Below are 23,667 nucleotides of genomic sequence, written 5' to 3'. Positions count from 1 at the left end.
TCGAGGACGTGTTGCGCAAACTATGGATCGCCGGCCTCACACTAAACCCGACTAAAGCCCAAACTGGAGCTTCTGAGATCAGGTTGTTGGGATTCCGGATCAAGAGAGGAAAAGACCCCCGACGCGGACAAGTTGCGGGAGATCTTGGAGTTCCCAGTCTCTACCGGTGTCGGGGGAGTGCGCCGTTTTCTCGGCATGATAGGATGCTACCGAGCCTACATCCCGAACTGCGCAGCCATGCAGGCACCCCTCACGCGTCCATTGCTGAGGAAAGCGGCTCCCTGGAGCTGGGAGGCGCCGCAGGAGGAGGCGTTCGTCCAGCTGACCGAGGCCTTGGCGCGTACAGCCTCCCTCAAACTACCAGACCTGAATAGGCCCTTCACGATCCAGATGGACGCCAGCGACCAGGGTCTCGGCGCAGTACGCTTGCAGTAAGCAGAGGGAGAGATCCGCCCGGTGGCATTTGCCAGCCGGGAGCTGAACCCGGTGGAGAAGAGCTACAGGGTGAGTGAGCGGGAATGCCTCGCCATCATTTTTGCTCTTAAGACGTTCGATCATTATGTTGAGAGGACGAAATTCACGATCGAGACGGACCATACGGCCATCGCGTGGCTCTCCCGAATCAAGGAACCCGCCGGAAGACTGGCGCGCTGGGTCTTGACACTGCGGAAGTACGAGTACCGAATTCGGTACCAGAAGGGCACGACAAATGTGGCGGCCGACGCGCTCTCCCGCGCACCCCTGGATCCCCCACCGCGCGAGGCAGCAGACTACGGAGGCGGGGCCATCCACCGGGAGACGGGAAATCCCGCCTCGCGCTCCGCTCCCCACTGTGGCGGCGTCGAGCAGCTGGCTTAGGCGATTACCTCACTGGAACCGGCGTTCAACCGAAAGGAACTGTTCGAAGCACAGCAGAACGATTCGTTTTGTCACGCTATCTTCGACAGGCTCAGGCAAGAGATGGATCCTGACCAGACAGGCGAAAAGACGCTCCGGCATTCCGGAACACCGAGAGGGCCAAGTGCCACCGCCCGGGAGTCAGACATTGAAGCAGGTGAGCTGGAGTCTTACCTGATCGATGGGGACGGCGTCCTGCTGCGCTGCTTCCCGGAAGAGAGCGATTCAAGTGAGTGGTTCAAGACCGTGATTCTCCGTGATCTCAGAGTGGCAGCGCTGCGTCACTACCACAATGCGGACGGTCACGGCGGTGCGCCGAAGTCGTGGCATAAGCTGCGCCGTTACGGGGCACCTGTTCCGGTACGTCCGGAGCTGCGCAGTGTGCCAAGAGCGGAAGCCGAGGGGGGGGCAGACCACCCGGTTTGCTCAACCCATCGTGAGTACGAGGCCATGGGAGATCGTGGCCTGCGACTTGATGGGACCCCTGACGCGGTCAAGCGGAGGCTGTCAACATGTGTTGGTAGTAACCTGCCACTTCACCGGATTTGGCGGGATGTTTCCAATGCGGAAGGAGACAGCCAAGGGAGTCCTGAGCAGGCTGTCCGAGGTCTGGTGCCGCTACGGGTTCCCTGAGAGACTCGTGAGTGACAACGCATCGATATTTTGCTCGAAAGTCTTTGCGGCAACCTGCCAGGCCTTCGGGATTAGGCGTTGTAAGACTTCTTGCTACCATCCCCAAGCAAATTTGACCGAGCGGCGGAACCGCGACATCAAGCCGCTGCTCGGGGCGTATGCTCGTAAGCAGCGGGACTGCGATCTGCACTTGGATTCGATTTCGTTTGCATTGCGGTCCAACCTCGACCGCAGCACTGGGTTCACAACAGCGCTGCTGAACTTCGGCAGAGAACTCCCTACGCCGACCGATGCGGTTCTTTGCCCGCGACAGAGCGCCGCCAGAGCGGTGCCCTCGCTCGAGGACTTCGCGACGCGGACAAGAGAGCGACTGTCACGGGCGCTGGACGCCGCTCGCGGAAACAGTGGTCTTGCGCAGGCGGAGCAGAAGAACAGCTATGACAAAGCGCACCGTTCTTGGGCGAGGTCACGTTCAGAGCAAGGCGAGTAAGTTCTTCTCGGCGGCGTTGGCCGCCAAGTGGGTGCCCCTTCGTCATCGATTAGAAGAAGTCCCAATGTGAACTGTCCTGCGGACGAGATCAAAAGTCTGGTCCCTCAGCGCGGCTAGCTTAGTCGGTAGAGCATGAGACTCTTAATCTCAGGGTCGTGGGTTCGGGCTCCACGTTGGGCGTCATTTGTAGGAATTCGCGTACCGCCGCCGATACGCCAGATCCCACGTTGTCCGTCAACAACCCAAGTCCACTCTGGTTCTTTCACGGGCGCGGGATTCCGCTCCCCGTTTTTATGTACAATGAAACGCAACGCTACAAAACACTCAATTTAAACTACAAATACACGCGACACTACACAAATATTTATAAACGCACGTTAAGCCCAAAGCTAAACACAAAGAGGGCCCCCAGGCCTCGTGTCCCGCGATTACCCTAGATCCGGTCGCCCTACGCTTGCCTGGACTCGGTAGCGTCCGAAGTTCTAAGTTGTTGTTGGATACGTTTTATTCAGATTTAGAAGGGGTACGACGCGACCGATTTCATGCCTTGTCTCTCTTCGACCCCTGTCTACTCTTCGACCCCTGTCTACTGGGTATATAGCGATCAATGGGCAAGGAGGCTTCTCCTCGCCCACCAAGGGGCGCCTACAGCGCCATCCAGTGGCTAGGGGAGAAAGCGGCTCGTCGGGAGCCGAATTCGAGATCCCGATCGACCCCGCGGCGACACGCCCATGTGATCATGTCTGAGGCGAGGCAACTGCATAGCTGCCTCGCGGCCGAGACGGCAGAGTGGTTTGATGGGCGCCCTCGTGAATGCACGGTGCGCCATACAACGTAACACAATGATCATTTGAAGAATTTGGATATAGCACGAGCGAAGCCATCTGTAAGAACTTATTTCTGTGACACCGACGAACCTGTATCCGCGGGCTTTAAGTTTACATGTTAATCACGTCAGCAGACTCCTTTTTGTAATTGGAACTCCATTCAACCCAAGATTTTAATATGCCTTTTGCATTTTGGGGCTTTTGCTGTTTCGCTTAACGGATGGGTAAGAAAAATGCTTATTTCAAGTGCCGTACCTAACACCTGGTGGCACGAGGACTTCCTGTCACGACGCTAACCAAAAGTCACACGCAGGGAGATACTGCGATGTTCTTGTTGCTAGGATTACCTCCCCCATGGATCTGGCCAAACCACACAAGAATATTGAGTCCGAGCTTGTGTCCACCAGGATGTCCCGATCTTGAGGCTCTCAAGTAGCTGAAAATAAACTCAAATAACCTTAAGTACTTGGCAGAGATACCTTACAAAGGCTAGCATATTCGTTTGGGATCAGCACATATATCCTCTTATTTTTATAGTTTGTATTTGTACTCATAAAAGAAATACTTAAAAGGTTAAAACCGCCCAAAAGACAACGGACAGGGTAAAGAAGGACACAGACAGAGCGCTGACTCGCAATTAAATTTTTATCGAACTCAACGGTGCAATATATACGCACAATCTAGAGCAAAAAGAAGAAAATCAGCCTGAAAAACACCCAAAAGCAAAAGCACAAAAAACAAACAAACACGAAGCATCACCTCAAAAAAGATAAAACAAAGCTAATCAAGTGTCCAGAAAATCAATCTCCTTCCTAGATAATGCAACAGAAGGGCTGCTGACAGACCATGACACTCAATCTGTCTATTTCTAGAGCCTCCAAAATTTCACGTGTCAGCTGGTCCCGGTGGCGTTTTAAGACCTCGCACTGTTGGAACTGAGGGTGGCATCTGCAGTCACGGCGATGTATGCCGAGATGACCGGAAACCGTCGAAGAGACGGTGTAAGCATGTTCCCTTACCCTGTCGTTGAGACAGCGCCCTGTCTGGCCAACATAACGCCTGCCGCAAGACAGAGGGAGGGAATCCACAACTCCCTCAGCGCAGGTGACGTAACGATTGCGGAGCTTAGTAGTGCAGCCCCTCACCTCCCTATCAGAGGGATTAGCGGCTCGGCACAATCTAGAAAGCTTGTCGGGAGCGGTGAACAAAACATCCACTTGACATCTGCCTGCAATAGGTATGAGGTTGTGGGCCACGCCATGCATATACGAAATGACGGCAATTTTTTCTTTCTTTCTCGTCCTCCCAGTTGACCTCTATAAAGTCAAGGCACGGGAAGCTATATCGTCTGTGTTCCAGTCGAATACCGACATCTCCCTACAAAAGGTTAAATCCGAGGCCAAACAACTGTGTAGAAGGCTAAACCTGGATCAGCTTGTCAAAAGAATCGACGCATGAAAGCAGCTAAGTTTACAATTATTGTTTACTGCTAAGACGCATAAGGTAGAGTGCCCTTTGCGCGTCATTGTCTCGGAGGCCGGTACCTGGCAAAAGCTTGTCGCATTGTTCCTACAGAAAGGATGGAATTTGTTAAAGACTGACGATCCTTTCCTTGTGCATAGCTCTAACTAAATCATTTCGTTTCTTAAAGGGTAACTGCAAAGAGAAAAAGGTTTTTTTTGAAGCACCCCAATTGGATCAAGCATGTCAAAAAACAATTTTTACAGCAATATTTATTGCGTGAGACCGATTTTAGTTTGCGGCTATTTCGTCCGTTTTGAATTGCGCGCCACGAACTTGTTATTCCGTGACGTTGAACACCAATCGGCTGCCATACTTCTCATTGGCTAAGAGTTTGATTGACAGCTTAGATATTGGTTGTTAAAACCTTTTATATGTTGCACTTTTCTTTTGAAAGGCATATTTTTACGTTTAAAGAATAACCCATGTGATGAGAGTTATTAATCTTTACAAAATACTTACAAGACGGGCACTTCCGTTTGGATTCATACCATGACAAACAAAAGCTTCGCCATTCTTTCATGGCCGCCGAAGTCTCTGCTCCCGCCTGTCTCGCCTACCTCGACTAAGCGTTTCGCCGAAATGATAAGTGTTTCGTGCTGACTCAGGTGCTTGAGTGAGACCTCTTGAAGTGAAGTAGTGTGTGTTTAGCAGCTCTCGAGGTGCTAGTGATAGGAAGCGACGCGGGGTTTTGACTTTCATAGCGCGGTTCTTTGGTTTTCCTCTTTGCTGGCTTAGCGTGATTTATTGTTTGTTTGTTTGTTTGTTTGGTTGCGCGTGCAAATACCGACTTTTCGGAGATGTCAGATGAGTGATATCCCGACAGTGAGCCTTCCAGCAGCCATTTCGCCCCGAAAGGAATGCTATCGGCTGGAGACAATCGGGCGTTCGCGTAGCGACAAACGTGTCCAGTTACGTTCTCGTCATATCGCTCTGGAGGCCGTCGAGATTCGCCCCGTGTGCACCTAACGCCCGCGACTAGACACAAAATAAAAATGCACTATGTTCGCTACGTAAAAGGTGGTCTCAGTTCATGCATCTGTAGGCAGGTACAAAATCGTGCCCAAATTTATTCACACCGCACGATGCAACACGTCGCTGTGCAAACGCAGTCCAACACGAAGCATAACAACGGCAGATTTAGGACCACAATTCGGAATCCATTGTTCAATTAAAACGACGTAATTTTGTTGAAAACGCCCGCAGCTTTTTACTCACGGTATGCGTCGGGAAACTTCCACATTTTGAAATAGAACGAGGCAGATTTACTTTTAAAAACGCTCGCTGCGTCCTCCCGGACCAGTTCGACTGGATCAGCTGACGACAACGGGACTGAACTGTTTGAACGTCAACCCCACAACAACCAATTTGCGCTCCGTGTTAGCACGGCATTACACACACCACGAATGTTTCAGCTCTTTGTCGCATCGCCATGCTGCACCAAACAGAACGGGATCGCCGAAACCAACGCAGCGCTGTCGTGAACCTTAGCTTGTGGTTGCGCACTCGTGAATTCTGTGACTCCCTTCGCTTTCAAAGCACGCACGACGATTACGAATGATACTTTCCATCTTCCGGGAACATCACAGGGGCACTTCTCCGGTCACGTCTTCGCTACATGTACTCGCAAACCGCGTCAAACCAAAACAATACCGCCGCCCAGTGTTGCCAACCTATTTTTTGGAAATACCCCACGCCAGCGTCCAGAAAACCCTATGTTACCCTACGAATATTTCTTATTACCCTGCCTTCTACCGTACGAGGCAAATCTTTGTTCAAATAAGGTTGTTGCATGGATTATGCTGATATAGGGTAGTATTAATACAGTACAAAGCGACAGGGTACGCATGCACGCGCATACCTGGGTTATTCTAGAACACCATGCTTGCATGCGCGCTGTGTAGCATCAGCACAACAGTGTAGCTTCGAGCGCACAGACATCCCCAACCAAGATGTTTAGCTGATTTGTCATAAAATAAAAACTGGGCTACGTGGGACCAGCACTCGCGGCGACAGACAAGGCGGCTCATTACAAAAGGAAGCTTATCGGAACGGTATATTAGCTTATTCTTTGGGTGAACCGCCTAGGGATTCGTCAAACTAAGGTAATATTTTGACAAACTACGCTATTACACCGGGGGAGGATAGGAAACCGACGGCTCTTTCGTATTCGCTGAAGTGTCATTCAAAGAAACGTGATGGTTTCGACTTTGTTCGCTAAAACGTCATTCTCTCAAGTGAACGCCTCCAGTCCCAACTACTTGCGCAGTCGGTAGACAGTCTTCAAACTGCCTACCGACTGCACAACGTGCCGGGAAGCTCCGCGGGAGCTTTGAAATTGGTTTCCGCACTCGTCGATCATGCGTGATCAGCGCTCTATAAGCGTGGTAAGGAGAGTTAATTGCAATGCGCCATAACAAAAAAAAAAAAAAAAAAAGCGCCCAGTACGAGTGGTAGTTCCCGCTATGGTTATTTTCAGCATGCGCACCTTAATTACGCCAGCGCGCAGAAAAGTCCAGTTGAACAGGTGGCTGCCGGTTCTGGTGGGATCGGCCTGGTTCCGCCCGCGATGCCACGTGTTTCGCAGGTGTAACAAGGGCCGCCGGATGGACCAGAGTCATCAGAAAAAGATTGGCGGGAACATTTCCACTGGGAAGATACCTCTTCTGGCTCCAAACTCCATATGCGCAACTCCACCTCCTGCCGCCTCTCCCACTTGCTCCCAGCTTTCCAAAATTCTACAGAAAAAAACATCGAGGGACTTTACTCTATGGCTTTCCCGACCGCTCTCGTGAGCGCGTCGGGTATGGACCAACGAAGTCGGGAAATCTAACTAAAAATACTTTACTCTGCAAGGAACCAGAGCTTGGGCATGGGCAGTCATGCGGAACTCGCAGTGCGGTCTCTTCACCGTCAGGCCGGTCGTTCTCCTATGTCTCGCGCAGGGCTGCCTCGAGCTCGGGTCCCTCGTCGTCCTTCTCTTCCTTTTTGAAGAATGTAGACACTTCAGAGCATGGTGTCTTGGAAGGCTCTGGTTGTCCTACAGGGACGCACCGCCACATTACTCCCCCTCCAGTGAGGAGGCGAACGTTTCAATAGCAGCCTCACACAGTGGCCTGGGGAAATCGTGTGGGTGATGGGAGACGGCCGGTAGCGGCTTGTGCTTGAGGATCCGGAATGCCAAGGCGCGCTGGCCAGTATACATGGCGTCCAGAGCGTGTTCTCGTATGCGGCTGTTGAGTGCTCGAGGAGCAGGGGTGCGCACGATCGACAGGATGTTGAGGGCGTAAGTGATCTAGTGGGATCGGGGTTGTTGCTGACGGCGTTTTCGGTTGGGGAGTGAGGTTTGGTAGTGTAGTTGACGGAGCACTGTCCAGATGGGCTGGCTTCACGCGGTCCAATGCAACGACTTCCTGCCGTCCGCGGATGTCCAATGTCATTGTTTTGGTCCCTCGGCGCAGCACCTTGTACGGGCCGTCGTAGGGTGGTTGGAGCGGCTTCCGTACGGCGTCATGTCGCAAGAAGACATGGGTACCCGTCGCCAATTCATCACTCACAAAGGTAGACGGGCCACGGCTTAGTCGCGGTGCTGTGGCGCGGAGCTGTTTCATCGTCTCTCGGAGTCTGGTGGCGTAGTCCGCGGGGTCGGGACAGGCGTCAGCTGGTGGCGATGCAAAGAATTCTCCGGGGAGGCGAAGGGTGGTCCCGTAGACCAACTCGGCCGCGCTGCAGCCGACATCCGTCTTGAGTGACGTGCGGATGCCTAGCAGCACGAAGGGCAGCACCTCCACCCAGTCCTGTCGTTGATAAGCCTTTAGCGCAGCCTTCAACTGCCAATGTAACCGCTCCACCATGCCGTTACTCGCGGGGTGGTACGCTGTGGTTCGGATTCTTTTTGATCCCAGGAGCTTCATCAGTTCTGCGAAGAGATGAGACTCGAACTGTCTACCTCGGTCCGTGGTGATGGTTGACGGAGAGCCGAACCTCGAGATCCATTGCGCCACGAGCGCACGCGCCACGGTCTCCGCGGTGATGTCGGGCAGTGGTATCGCTTCCGGCCAGCGTGTAAACCGGTCGACACAAGTCAACAGGTAGGTTTGCCCCTGTGATGGCGGCAGCGGTCCGACTATATCTATGTGGATATTGTCGAACCGCGCGTCCGGGTGGTCGAAGGTTCCGAGGGGTGTTACTGTGTGGCGCTGAATTTTGGCGCGCTGGCACTGTACGCAGGCGCGGGCCCACTGACGTACATCTTTGTTGATATTGGGCCACACATACCGGGATGTTAGCAGGTGTTGTGTGGTTTTGATGCCGGGGTGGGATAGTCCATGAAGGGCGTCGAAAATCTGCCGACGAAACTGGTGCGGCACGTACGGGCGTGGCGATCCTGTTGATGTGTCGCATATGACGTTGGTGGTACACATGGGTAGTGTGACCTCATCAAACACGAGGCGACCGGGGGATGTACGGAGTTGTTGTAGTTCTGCGTCTTCACCCTGCGCTGCAGCCAGTCGGTTGAAGTCGATGGCGGCTGGAGGTTCAACCGTGCAGGAACCTATGCGTGAGAGCGCGCCCGCTACGATGTTCTCAGCGCCGTGGATGTGCCGGATGTCATTCGTGAGCTCGGAGACGCTGGACATTTGCCGGAGCTCTCTCGGTGAATGGTTCCCCCCACGTGGTTTCAAAGACTGGAACGCATGGACGAGAGGCTTGTGGTCCGTCAATATAAAAAATTGTCGTCCTTCCACCATGTGCTGGAAGTGTCGTAGGGCCAGATACACACCAAGAAGTTCACGACCGAATGTACTATAGCGCTGTTCCGTCGGTGTCAACTTGCGGGAGAAGAAGGAAAGTGGCTGCCAATGTCCGTTCACTTCCTGCTGCAGCACCGCACCAACAGCGATATCCGATGCGTCGGTGACAACTGAGAGTGGAGTACCCTCTTTTGGGTGTGAAAGCATTGTGTTAGTGGCAAGGAGTTGACGGGCACTATCAAATGCCGATGTGGTGCACTCGTCCCATGTGAGCTCGGTGGATGAGCTACTCCCGTCCGAGAGCATGCTGTGCCGCGGCGCGAGCTTGGCGGCGCAGCCCGGGAGAAACCGGCGGTAAAAGTTTACCAAACCAAGAAACTCCCGGAGTTGCTTCTTCGTCGACGGCTTCGGGAACTCTTGAATGGCTTGTACCTTGATGGAGAGTGGACGGATTCCGGAAGAGTTTATCGTGTGCCCCAAAAAGTCGAATTCCGTCTTGCCTAGGGCGCACTTGCTCACATTGACGACAAGCCCGTACTCGACGAGGCGAGCGAACAACAGTCTGAGGTGTGCGACATGCTCTTCGGCAGATGTGCTTGCCACGAGTATATCGTCAATGTAAACATAACAAAAAGGCAGGCCCCGCAACACTTGGTCCATGAATCGCTGGAACGTTTGCGCAGCGTTCTTCAACCCAAAGGGCATCCGGAGGAACTCGAACAATCCAAAGGGCGTGGTAACGGCTGTCTTAGGTATGTCCGAGGGCTCGACGGGGATCTGGTGGTACGCGCGTACCAAGTCGATCTTCGAGAACATGGTAGTGCCATCGAGCGCTCCGGTGAAATCATGGATGTGCGGGATGGGGTAACGGTCGTCTGATGTAATGCGATTGAGGGCTCTGTAATCTCCACATGGGCGACAGTCCCCGGGGGTGGACTTGGGGACCATGTGGAGAGGCGACGACCAGGAGCTCTCCGACTGGCGGACAATGCCCAGCTCGAGCATGTGCTCGAATTCTTGTCGGGCGATTCGTAGCTTGTCCGGTGGCAGTCGGCGTGGGCGCGCGTGAACAGGCGCCCCTGTCGTCTGAATGTGGTGTGTAACATTGTGTTTGACGGGGCGCTCGTCCAAGCTTACACGCGTCAACTCCGGGAACTCAGTGAGGAGACTGGAGTACGGCGTCTCATCCGCTGTAACCGCGAACGTGAGGCTGATGGAAGCTAGGGACGAGGCAATGCCTTGCACTGTCAGACTAGTTGTTTCGTCGTGGAGGCGTCTGCTCTTGACGTCCACCAGGAGTGCAAAATGCTTCAGAAAGTCAGCCCCAATAATCGCGTGGGGAACAGCCGCACATACGAAGACCCAGCGAAATGTGCGCCGCAATCCTAAGTCCAGTGTCAGTGAGCGCTCACCATGCGTTGCAATGGCCGTGTTGTTGACGGCCCGGAGCTGTGACGTGCTGGGGAGCCGGCGCTCTTCCGCGGTTGCTGGGATCACGCTGATTTCTGCTCCGGTGTCTATCAGGAAACGAAGACCAGTGATGCGGTCAGACACAAAGAACAAAGTTTGGCGGCTGTCTTCGTTGGCGGGAGCACTGGCCACCGTCAATGCTCTGCCCTGCCGCTTTCCGCTCGTGAGCAGGGCGGCTCACACTTGCGAGCAGCGGGACCGAACCGCTGGTGGTACCAACATTCCCCCGAGTTGGTGCGAGACGATGAGCGAGGCCTGCGCCGTGGTCGTTACCGTGACGTGCTGCGTCTGCCGGGAACCTGGAGCTTCGCCATCATGTCGGCGAGACGACGGACTTCCGCTCGCAGTTCGCCCAGCTCGTCCGGAGTGCTTCTGCCCTGGACCGCTGAGATGGTTGTTGGTGCTGCCGAGACCTCTATGATTTTATCAGCCAGATCGGCGATCTTGGCGAGGCCGATGTCCCCTGCGGACGCGAGGACCATTCGCACATTGCTTGGCAACCGCTGCAGGAACAACTCGCGGAGCAGCGACTGGTCAATTGTCGTCGCCTTTTCTCCTAGTAGCTGCTCCAGTCGGCGAAGCAGCTGGGTGGGGGTGCGGTCGCCCAATTCCTCGGCTGTTAATAGTTGCCGGAGCCGCTTTTCCTCGGAAGCGCTTGTCCGACGAATAAGCTGAGCCTTGAGGGTGTTATATGCGTCCTCCGCTGGCGGTGAAATTAGGAGGTCTCGCACCTCTGTGGCGATGGCAGGCGAGAGGCTTGACACGACATGGTGGTATTTCGACATGTCCGCTGTGATGCGCCGAGTCGCAAACTGGGACTCAACCTGCACAAACCACAGCACCGGGTCCGCCGGCCAGAAAGGAGGCAGCTTCAAGGTGACTGTAGAGATGCCAGAGGAAGTTGTCGCGTCGTTGTCCGTCATGACAAGGCTGGTTCCGTTGGTTGCGTTGCAGTTCGAAAACCGGGTCACCACTATGGCTTTCCCGACCGCTCTCGTGAGCGCGTCGGGTATGGACCAACGAAGTCGGGAAATCTAACTAAAAATACTTTACTCTGCAAGGAACCAGAGCTTGGGCATGGGCAGTCATGCGGAACTCGCAGTGCGGTCTCTTCACCGTCAGGCCGGTCGTTCTCCTATGTCTCGCGCAGGGCTGCCTCGAGCTCGGGTCCCTCGTCGTCCTTCTCTTCCTTTTTGAAGAATGTAGACACTTCAGAGCATGGTGTCTTGGAAGGCTCTGGTTGTCCTACAGGGATGCACCGCCACAACTCCAACTTGGCGCGTGGTGCACTCTGTTAGCACATCTTGTAACTTGGATACTTTCGTTTTGCATCATGTCGCGGTGTGGCAGCACACGGGTTGTAAAGTTATGCAAAGCTTTCACATCAGCTTTTTTTTACTTTTTTGTATTAGGCTTGCCGTTGAAGAAGCAACGTTTGAAAACACCCTACTTTTGGCAGGGAAATGGCCGGACGGCCCCTACAACCCAACAATGTACCAAAAATGCCTTAAATACCCTACAAGTAGGGTAATTACCCTACGGTTGGCAACACTACCGCCGCCGTGCGTTGTTGCAAGATCTTACCGGAAGTCGAGACGCTGCGTCGTTCAACTCCGCAACGCAAGGAGAGTGAGGGGCGTGGCGTGCACCTCTTCCGCGGGGGTCGAAAGAGCGGGAGTTTCAAATGTGGAGAGGTTCTGACTCCGACTAAATTACGTCCTGTGGCGTAAATATTGATAAAAACATTTTTTTTTTGCGGAACATTTGTTTTGTGACATGTTTGTCCCAATTAGGCTGTTTAAGAACATACTTTTTGTTCTTTGCAGTTACCCTTTAAGGAAAACCCACACACTGGTTATATGGCCTGCTCCTTTGACATTAAGGATCTTTATTACTCTTTGCCTCACGATGAACTTCTTGTCTGCATTAGTGATTGTATTGGCAGGTTTGGTGCTGTTGGTTACCAAAATACAGCTGGAATATCAGTTGAGGGTTTTTTAGAGCTCCTTGACAAATACCTCAGGTCGACCTTTGCGACTTGGGAGGGTACTGCCTACTTGCAACGTCAAGGAGTTTGCATTGGATCTTGCATCGCCCCTGTTCTTAGCGACTTGTTCTTAGCAAGCATTGATCGCATCATTTTAGAACACCTTGAGGGTACCAAGGTTGCAAGGGTTTTCCGTAATATAGACGATTTTTTAGTCCTTTTGGGAACTGACGTCTCGTCCTTTCATTCATCAATGACTCATATTTTAGGCATCTTTTCTAACTGTCTTTCGCCGCTTGTTATAACTCACGAAGTACCTGAAGCCGGATGTATAAAATTTTTGGATTTAACTTTAACAATGTCCCCGGAACATTTATGTTGGGCTTATGAACCTCGGGCCGGCAAGCCTCTTCTGCCCTTTAAGTCCGCGCATTTAAAAATTGTAAAACGTGCAATCGCGAGGACCTGCTACACTCATGCTTGGCGAAGGTCTTGCTTTGACAAAGTTGAACCTAGCTTCGACAAGCAAACTGAACGCCTCACTGTCGCTGGGTTTCCCTCACACGTGTTGACAGCTGTTGCTGAGTCACTGCTCAAAGAAACCAAAACTTGCCTGAGACGAGCGATATCCCTGCCAGCAGTAGAAAAGGACGAGAAACAAAGAAAAAATTCGCCGTCATTCCGTATATGCATGGCGGGGCCCACAACCTTAAACGTATTGCAGGCAGATGTGAAGTGGATGTTATGTTCACCCCCCTCCCCCCCCCCCCCCCCCCCCGCACAAGCTTTCTAGATTGTGCCGAGCCGTTAATCCCTCTGATGGGGAGGTGAGGGCCTGCACTACGAAGCATATTCAAATGTAAGATTATAAAAAGTACTACTGCAATGAAAAATGTTTCCTAACCTCATGCTCAACCAGTGTCGACTGGGGATAAAACTCCAGTTCATGCACTCACTGAGCATGAGGGTCGAGTGCACCAGCAGTCGGCAGGTGTCTGCATCGAAAGAATTTAGTTGGCGCATTAAGAGGCTAACTGATAAAAATGATTACTACTTTCAGTAAAACGCCAAAACAGCGCCGATTTCGACTTGGCACTAACAGTGGCACACAGTATCGCTTTTACTGACTAAAGGGTACTCAGTCATTATTTTCAGGTACCCAATTCAACTAAATATTCTTTCCGGCTTGATTTTTAGGAAAATCTTTAAATACTGTAAACGACTACATTTTCGGGTGGACCTAATTTTCGCGAATCGCCTACAATTCGCGAAAAATACGTCCCGCGAAAAATTCGGGCAATATGTCAACGCTACGGAGGCTATACTCAATTCGCGAAAATTAGAACCCGGGAATAATTTCAAAATTTCTGCTTTGGCCCGATTCGCGAGAATTCGAGCCCGCGAAAATTAAGTCGTTTACATTATTCAATAACTGTTGGGACAACTGCTAAAAAAGGCAAGACAAAACCAACATTTGATTTTGCCTTCTCTCTCCAGTAGCACAAATCTATGGCATGCAGGCAAAGCTACATAATGAGCAACACGTCTAAAAAACAGGGTATGTCTTATCCAGTGCATAAAGTCCCCGTAAGTTGAGGGGGGTGTCTACAAGAAGGTGGTGGTAAGGGGGGCGAGGGTATTCTGACGAGATGTAGTACATGAAGAAAAAATAAAACCCACTATTGATTCTGTCCACGCTTTATATGCGACCCTCAAATTGCTAATTCATGACATGGCTAGAAAACAAGCTATTTTATTGCAATATATAATTTTGATTTTCCTAATGCTGGGGGCTTCGGAGGAAGATCTCAGACTACCCGTTAAAATCGGTGGGGACTCTCAGACCCCCCGAGACGCCCCCCCCCCCCCCCCCCCCCCCCCGACTTTTAGCCCTGTACTCTTATGTATATATTTTATCGCGCTGCAGAGCACCAGTCGGATGGAGGTTTAATGCAACCATTTTTCACAACCAAATGTTTTGCGATCAGTTGAGAAGAAGTTCGAGCAGTGAATTTGTCCTCGCCACTGGCGAGGACAAATTTAGTGCTGCCCATGGAGAATTTCAAAAAAATTTGTAAATAAAAACGAGACCAACCTTCACAAATAAATCTAACTTTCGCAAAGATAAATGATCTTTACCAAGATATGCGGGATACTGTTTCACAGCGTCTATTCGTGTGCTTAACAAATTTTGAGGCAAATTATCGACAATGAAAAGAAAACACCCGAGTGCCAGGGAAAGAAAAAGGATGCATACCTAGAACAGAAAAATTTAGAACTAACGACAACGGGCAGGCAACTCTGGTGATACTCTCGAAGGGACTTCCTGCAATGGGCGTGAGCAGATCACAGGACAAGATCCACTCAATGGTTGCAGCCATAAGTGATTCATACCATAGAGCTCCAGAGGGAGCTTCAATTGGATGTAAGGTGCCTTTCATTTCTCTGCAAAACGGAAAGTTTAATAACTATTATGCATCCATTAGGCGATACTATCATGAATTCGCTGACATTTAAATGCATCACTAGATCAACAAATTCTTAACTGTGGCGGGAAACACAAAAACCGGAGGCAGTATTCCCATACCATCTCAGCTTAAACGGAGGAGGGGGGGGGAGGGTTGCAACGATTTCCGGTCTTCAATCAAAAACTTGTGTAAGTTGCCCTCTGAGACTTCTGAAGTAAAGAACAAAAAACTGATTTCGCCTGCGTCTTCTAGTTGTTGTGTAAAAAAAAAGAAAACTATTGACATTTCTGCACCCCTTAAATCACAGTCTTCAGGGTCACACCTGGTCGCACTAATAGTGACGTAATTCGGGGTGCCGTTATGGTGCCTGGAGCGCGTCTTCAAATGGTGTGCTTAGCGCCCTATCCCGCCCATAGATCAAAAGTGGTCCCAAAGTGGCAACAAATGACGTCACAGAAGCCGGAGTGTCATGCTGTTGCCTGTAGCGATCCTGGCGGTTGGCCGTAGAAATGCTGGCGAAAAGCACGAGTGAACGTGAGTGTCGCTGTCGTCACGGCGTCCCAGGCGTCCCAACTTCCGGCTGCTTCAACTTCCGTGGACTGTCACAGTGGAGAGCAGAACAGTCGTGTATATGGCAGCAGAACAGGCGTCTGCCATATACACGATAACTGTTGAGACGCCGCCACGATCGCGATTAGCGACAGCATGACGTTTCTATGACGTCATCAGGCGGAAATCGAGGGACCACTTTTTTGGAGGCGGTAAACACACCAGTCGGAGACGCGTTCCAGGCACCATAGTGCCGTGTAGGTTCCCGTTTGCTCTCTCGGAGGACGCTAACTCTCCCTCTCTCTGCTGACATTAGCGGGCGTTATGCTGCAGGTTAGAGCCAAGCGAGGTCACGTAAGCTTCTCGCCCAGACTTGTGCTGGTTACTTGAAAAATGTAATGGATTACAATTACAAATTACCGAGCTTCACATGTAATGGATTACTGTTACCAATTTCTCTCGCTGAAAAGTAACGGACTACTTTAGTCCGTTACTTTCTCCGTACACTTATCCAGAAAACAATAAAAATAATTTTGACATTTTTCAAAAAGTTCCGAAACACTTCTTTTTATTTCTCATACGCCAGTATTATGGTAGCCCTTGTAAAAATAAAACATTGTATTTAAGAGAATGAGTGTGCACTCCGTTCACCTGTAAGCTGACAAGGCACCGAAACCTGCAACCACCATCCCGCTAGCTTATGGCCTACAGAAATGATACCTGGATTTTCCCAGACAAAGAAATTGGTGTGCATGTTCAGTACCAGCGTGAACCCCCGCTACGAGATTCGGAGCTAAAGATGCGATCTACGAAAGCTGCATTTTGACTCGGGTGTTTCGCCTGTCATTCACAAGTAAAGAAAAGCTTGGCTCTAACGATACAATGTATAGCCAATTCAGAATGCAGGCGTGCCAGCTTAGCTTGATGTGTTCCCGTAGATTAGTTTGTTGTGCTTGCTGATAACAATGTGTGTTTTATTGGCGAGCAAAGTATGCACTGAAACTCTAGGTTTCCGTTCTCTGTAATGCCCTGAATTTTGAGCATCTCATTAAGAGATGGCCATGGAGACGACGGACACTCCATGACCGAAAACTCGACCCGTCAGAGAAAAAGTGGCGGTTACGGGTTATCGAGCGTTCATCGGTTCTCACTCTCATAACAATATTCGTGGAGGCCAGTGCAGGAGTGAGCATAGAAAGCAAGAGAAGCGGTGGCCATCGGTCTCACAAAACAATAAAGAATCACATCACTTTTACACGTTCTCTCTCTCTCTGTCAGGACTCCTTAAATGGCGTAACCCCCCCCCCCCCTTTTATGTTAACAGTTGACTGTAAAGTGAGGAGTGCATTCGACCTCCATGCCCAGACAAGTAAACCAAAAGAAGTGTCTTCCGTACCCTCGAAGACGATTCTCTTAGCCTCGCGCCGGACACTTTTCAGCCGTGCCTCAAGAACGTGCTAGGATCCAGTAGCACACATTAAAACAAAAAGAATTCGACCCCTCGCGCGAGCCTACATCGTCTGTTACCCAGTTGTGAACCCGCGAAACGAAGGGGTACGGAGTCGTGTTTGATGTCTGTGCAGACGTCGAAGTTGGAAAGGGTAAAACGGAGTAAAAGACAAAAACAAATAAACACGAAGCGCCTTCTCTTGGCCGGGAGAAGAAGAAAAATACAATGAAAGGTGACGGAAAGTCTAATTGACGTTCTCTTATTTGATCTTTGTCTTTCTTATATTTGTACGTGCCTTGCCCGTTTTTCTAGTGGTTCTACACTCTTAGCAAAAAGGGTAGCGATAGTCCTCCCTAAGGGGAGGAACGGTCCCCTACTGAAAAAACCCGTATAAAAATTCATACTGGTTGACCCGTATATCTCATACGGTGTTATGGGATACGGGTCTCCCACATGCTACTGGGAACCCGTACCTGTACAGGTTGACCCATTCAGATACAGGAACCCGTTCAGATACAGGGCCCGTACCTGTACGGGTTGACCCGTTTAGGTAAGGGAAACCGTGCCTGTACGGGTTGACCCGTTTAGATATACGAACCCGTACCTTACAGGTTGACCCATTTAGATATAGAAACCAATATTTACGATCTGTTCAGATCGAGAAACCTATATCTTTAAAGGTTTATCCGTTCTGACGCAGTAATAGGAATCAACATGGTGTCCAACGTTTGGAAACGAATGGATGTATCTTTGCAGGTTTAACAATTCGCATGCATTTGTCATGCAAAGAATGAGCATGAGCCAGGTCATTTCAGGTTATATGTGTATTTAGGGAACGCAAATTGGCATCTGCGGAACACCAACAAGAAGCTTAACCTCTAAGCAAGCTTAGAAGTCAAACTTCTCGTTAATATCCTGCAGTAGGATATTAACAAATTTGCATACTGCAGTAGATTCACCCGAGCTGTCCTCTTCCCTAAAGAGGCCTCTCGAGAGTGCCTCCATAGGTACTCGTTGAAGGCATCTGCAGGGGAAAAGAATACAACAATAAGTCATGTATATCTACAGTTTCCTGAAAAATTGAATATTTTAGTTCGTGCAATTATAAGCAAGCAATTTCCACTACAATTTATGCTTTGTTAATATCTTGTGATACCATGTAGACCCCAAGAGCAACTTCTTACGATTACGCAGTCTGCTTAAAACAGCAGGCATGCATGATTCGGGCCGAAAGTTTTGAACCAGTTCAGACCGAGTTCAGAGGAGTGCAGAAGCAGTGCGCAAGTCGGGCTGTGGCTGCGTGAACTTAAGCTGCAGCGTTACAAACGACCCTGTAATTGGTTTCCAAAAGACCGAAGAGTTCCCATCTGATACTGCATGAACGCTGAACTGACTTCGGCCAGGGCAAGATTCTGTGGAACTGAGGCTGAGCTCGTGCAGCACTGGAATAGATCGAACAGGCCAGTTCAGCGTCCATGCAACTTCCGGTTGAACCTAATGAGTCAGTTCTTACACTATTTGAACTAGATCGGCCAGTTCAAGCAAATCAAAAAGACCTAGTGTGACTTTCCACAACTATGCACTTAAAGTTTGCTTGCAACAGTGTGTTCCTTGCATTTCAGTGTTTATGAAAATTATAGACCTTGGAGCAGGGGACAAAAAGGAACGGAAAGACACGAAGCTCCGGAGCTTCGTGTCTGTCTGTCCCTTTTTGTTTCCCCACGTTCCCGGGTTACCACGTCTATCCTTAGCCAGCTCGCCTGCCTGTTAACTAAATAAAAGTATGTTCTATAAATCTAAATATGTATTTTCAATTATGAACATGGGCCTCTGATTGCCTACAAGCTCTAACTTATTTCATGCCCAACAATGTCATTATGGGAACAATTGTAGTTCTGGGCATGTATATAAATTGACAACACAGATTTGATATCAAGAACCATTTAACTAATTTAATATCCGTGTTACGACCCTTTAATGGTCTATTCATGCAAGATAGTTCCCTGGTAAGAAAACTGAGCACTAGAAAGGAGGAACACCCACGATGAGAAGGCGGTTCAGAAAAAATGGGCAGTACTCAAAGGACAGAGCCAAACATAGTTCGGTTGTAGCAGTTCTAGTGCACAAACAGACTCACTTTCACAAATTTGCTAGTGCCAGCTTTTCGTTCAAAAGAAAAAAATAAGTGCCTCAGCAGAAGGTCCTGCGAGCAGGTTACTGATATAATGGACCTCCCCCAAAACTTGCAGGGATTAGCATATATTTGCAATGCGGACCATGTTACTGTAAAACCTCCTCAGTGTGAATACATCAGAAAGCACCAAGGGACCTAGATGACAGTGACAAGGTCACTTTACTTTTCTTCATATATTAAAAACAAAGAGGGAGATAGGGCTTCTTCATTTCGGTTTTGCGCTCGGAGCTTCACGTTCCTAAACCTCGAACTAGTCGAACTGTGACCCTTCAACAGCCTATAACACTGAAAGTTCTGAAAGCCTTGGAATATTTTATCACATTAATTTTGTCGTAGCAGGTTGCAACTTCAGAAGCCGTAAAGTTTGAGTGACTCACCAAGTATGAGACATCTGTGAGAAGTGGGCACTTATTGCTGCCAACTTGACTGGAATCAGGGCCCTCTTGGCGACGGCGCCCTTGAAGCGCCGGCATGACACCCCTCACACTCCACCCATGCACGTGCTCCCTGCCGAAGATCAACTTCGTGGCCTCTTTCAGGAACATGGAGTCTCCCCGGGCTCCCCTCACGTAGAACAGTTTGTCCTTTTCCACCAAGACACCATGGCAAAGGTGAACCTAGAAATAGATAGAAATGCTCTACAGGAAATGCAGCCAGCCATTGGTCCCGGTCTCATTGATCTTTCGGAAACTTGTGCAGACGTCTGCCGTACAATGCCACTTTTTTCGGACGTAGGACATGCGTGGCACCTCTTCACGAAACACCTTGGGGTTATTCTTTTTGAAGCCAATCACAGAAATTCACCACAGGCACTCACTACTCATCTCCAACTTCTCAATGTAAAGAACAACTCATCTTGAAGTACAGAACAGAGAGTGGAACAAACATAACTGCAAAGGAATCGCATAGCAAACAGTTCCAGCCACGCATGTCGTCTGCTAAGACGCAAAAAAAAAAAAAAAAACACGGAGGGGAAAACAAAAAAGCTGACGGTCGGGTGTAGCCACGTGACTTCCGCCCACTCACTCTCTCCTCTCCACTTCTCCGACCTCCGTGCGCGGGTTTCAGTTTCGGTTCTGAGCAGTTGCGTTTTTTGGCTTTAATAAAATATATATGTGACTGTTGCAGAATATTAATTTGGTAGTCGTTCGACACCATAATAAATCGGCTGGCAAAAAATGAAAACTTTTATTTGCGAATATAAGTGTCCGTTTAAGTGAGTTCAGAGTAAAGAGAGAAAGCGAAAGAAGGGTACCAATTATAACACAATTTTAATTGAGCTACTTGGTACATGATTTATGAAGAGGCTCGAAATAAGACAAGGACACTAGAAAGAAAATGTTTCAGAAAAGTGCCAATTAATTGGGAAGAAATATCTTATCAATGCCCGGCCCTACTCTTTACATTCATCGGCATTTTGAAGCAGCCCGATGGTTCAATTTAAGGAAGCGTACAAATTACGTCATTCAAGGAGCTGTGGAAACAATAAAATTTAGTCACTTGCCCAATATCTGGAATGAATATTCCATGAAATTCTGAACTTACCTCGTCATCAACCCCTGCAAGCACTGACACACACTCGGGAAATGCCTCCGGCGGGCCTGCTACAAGATCCGCTGCTGCAACAGCAGCATCAGCGGCCGGTACAGGTCAAGCGTGATCCACACCAGCTCGCACTACGTGAACTGAAGCAGGAGCGCCAGCTGCAGGAACCACTGCTGGGCAAGCTGGAGGAGCTGACCCAACACCGCCAGACGGGACATTGTCCACTGCAGCATAATAAAAACACTCTTTAGAAACAAGACACGGTACAGGAGTCAACCGAGTTTTCGGACGCCAAAAATTCAGACAAGCTTGATTATTCGGACGTCAGCACTTTCCTGGTTCGTTGATGGCATGAGGGCTTCATAGTACTTCATGCCACAGAAGACTACCGGCAGTGTGCTTATTTGTTTTTCCGTAACACACCGGGACTGGAAAAGTAGTGCGAGCAGGACACAAAACAAAAGGGTGAGAAACAAAACAAAAGAAGAAAAAGAGGAAGAAAAGAAATGCGCTCAAGTTCGCCGGCAGTGGGCGGCAGAGAGGTTGTTTAGTTTACAAAAAAATACCGGTGAATAGTTAATAAATATTCATGCCAAGCATAATTTTCCAACGGTTTGCGAGATATAAGCTCAATCTTTCTGACGAAATCCAATGCTGTAGCAGATCGTCTGCTCACCTTTTAACCAGTTGCACAGTTGCGTCGCTAGGCACAATCTGCCGCCCGATTAAAGTTCAGTTTTGTTAGTGCTGTGGTCATGCCTACGACCAGCTTCTTCACTCCCTCCTCCTCAACAAAAAGAACTCCTTTCTCCCCAATGACGAAAGGACGTGCGCTGGCCGGGCTCATTGGAAAGTGCATATTTAAAATGTTTTGACTGACAGAACAAACCTCCACTTCAAGCCTCATCTATGCGCACAGACCATGGTGTCTTGGTGTGGACATGATCGTTTGACAAACTGCAGAAAAATATTTCTTCAATCAAAGCAAAAGTGCTGCCGAGCAAAAGAGGCTCATCGCCATCAGCAACAAGAAACAAACTCTCAAAGCTCCATTTGCACCCTAAGAGAAGAAAAGAGAATTATACACACCTCTTAAACTCATTGATACATTGAGGCACCCCTGTAGTATATGCTTACTTCTGTTTGCGACCAAAAAAAATTAAAATTACTTTTGATCCCTCAGATAAAGTGTGAGCACATAATATGTAGTGTGTGAGGTAAGCAACTGAAAGTGCCTCCACGCTTACCTAGTAGTGCCAGCAACTGCTTCTTGAGAGCGTGCTCTCTATCTGGGGCTCCTGCTCCAGGTTCAGCACACTCTGCTTTGCCGACCTCAGCTTTTCAACCAGTCGGGCATGCTCCCCAAGCGACACAGTGGACGTCCTGTCCTCTGTCTTTTTTTTTCTTGTATTTGCCACCCACTGCAGGGGATGGCGACATCTCAATCTGGAAAAGAAAAAGGTTCAGGTGTTTTAATATTCATTTAATATAAACTCCAACATATAAGTGGGACACACTAAGTTCACATTAAATTGCCCCCCCCCCCCCCTTTATTTTTTGGGTGTAGGTTTCAGCCCTATACCTGTCATTGCCCCCTCCCTGAAGAAATGCTTCCAGACGCCCCTGACAAGATATCCGGTATTCACTGTCAGTACAGGAAATAATTGGTATATCGTGCTTTACATACTCCAGTGTGTAAAGGACGATACCTGTTGGCAGAAAACACTGAGTAGGTAAACGAAATAGTATGATAAAATATTGTGTCAAAAAGGTACTTCTAAGTTAGTTCGACAGTAAAATATGATTATACTACATTGGACCCTGTGTACTTTCTATGAGGAACGTAAACTCTCAGTTGCTTTGTACTTGCAATTCAGTGCTTTTAAATATGATGGCATCTATAAGCAAAGCATATGCACTTTAGGCGTCTGTTGGTCCGAGGATTTATAACTGCTTTTGAAAACAGCATGTGCCGGCACATTATAATTCAGAAAAGAAAAACATGCCGCCGGCACTGCACCTCAAACCCACAACTGTTGGAGTCTAAGCCGGGCATCGTATCCGCTTCACTACGAGCATACATGGGTAAGCATTTGCGAAAGAGCTACTGGTTGCAGGCAAGAGCTGCGTTGATGCACGTGCCAGTGACTCAACGCCGTTGTTGCCATAGAAATGTGTGCCGCATCTGGTCGCAGTCACACATAGCCACATCTGAGGAGAGCTCTGTGAACCAGACTTGAGTATCATCTTTCGTTGTCGGTATGCGAAAGCACTTCTTACCAGAGGAAAATTACGCAAGCGTGCTGAGGCGCAGTGAAAGCAAAGTGCCTAGGGTACTTCGGAACAACATAAAACATGCTTGTTGAGAGCTGGAGAGGCAAGTAGCAACAAGAGGACCATTGAAGCGGATGAAAAGATTAAAGAGAGGAAACTTCGGCTGCAACGCAAGCAGGACGCCAAACAAATGAGGACGTCTTGGGATAGTGGAGAAGAGATGTAACTTCGTGTACAGCGAGATTTTGACTTGACTTAGAGCAGGTGAGCACATCTCGTAAGACTGAAGAGTGTCGAATTCAGATTTAATACGGTCGAGAAACAAGCAGGAGAGTGTCTATTGAAATTGAAGAGGGACAACTGCGGCTACAGCACTGTTGAGACTAGGAGTGGCCAAGCTGCGGCACTTTGTGTGTTAAATTACGGCTTGTGGTCCACTTTCATAGAGCGTATCTACCCACCGGATCTGTGCACCAGAATAGCAAGCAATTTAAAAAGTGTGTGTACAAATAGTCCTGATCAGCCATATTGAATGAACACAATTACTCATGAAGCGAACAAAATGCAAGATATTCTTTAGCCTAACCGTTCAATTTTACCCTCAATTA

The 23,667-nt window shown here is 49.4% G+C and overlaps 1 non-coding gene across 1 annotated transcript; it reads left to right on the top strand.

Moving 5' to 3' along the window:
- The first annotated feature begins 2,127 nt into the window (after positions 1-2,127).
- On the top strand, positions 2,128-2,200 carry Trnak-cuu. Its single transcript has one exon. It is a non-coding gene; the product is annotated as a tRNA-Lys (tRNA).
- The last annotated feature ends 21,467 nt before the right edge of the window (positions 2,201-23,667 follow it).

The sequence above is a fragment of the Ixodes scapularis genome, unplaced genomic scaffold (assembly GCF_016920785.2).
Source record: "Ixodes scapularis isolate PalLabHiFi unplaced genomic scaffold, ASM1692078v2 PGA_scaffold6__148_contigs__length_123643588, whole genome shotgun sequence".
NCBI lineage: Eukaryota > Metazoa > Arthropoda > Arachnida > Ixodida > Ixodidae > Ixodes > Ixodes scapularis.
The sequence above is the reverse complement of the archived record's forward strand: the minus strand, read 5'-3'. Positions and strand labels throughout refer to the sequence as shown.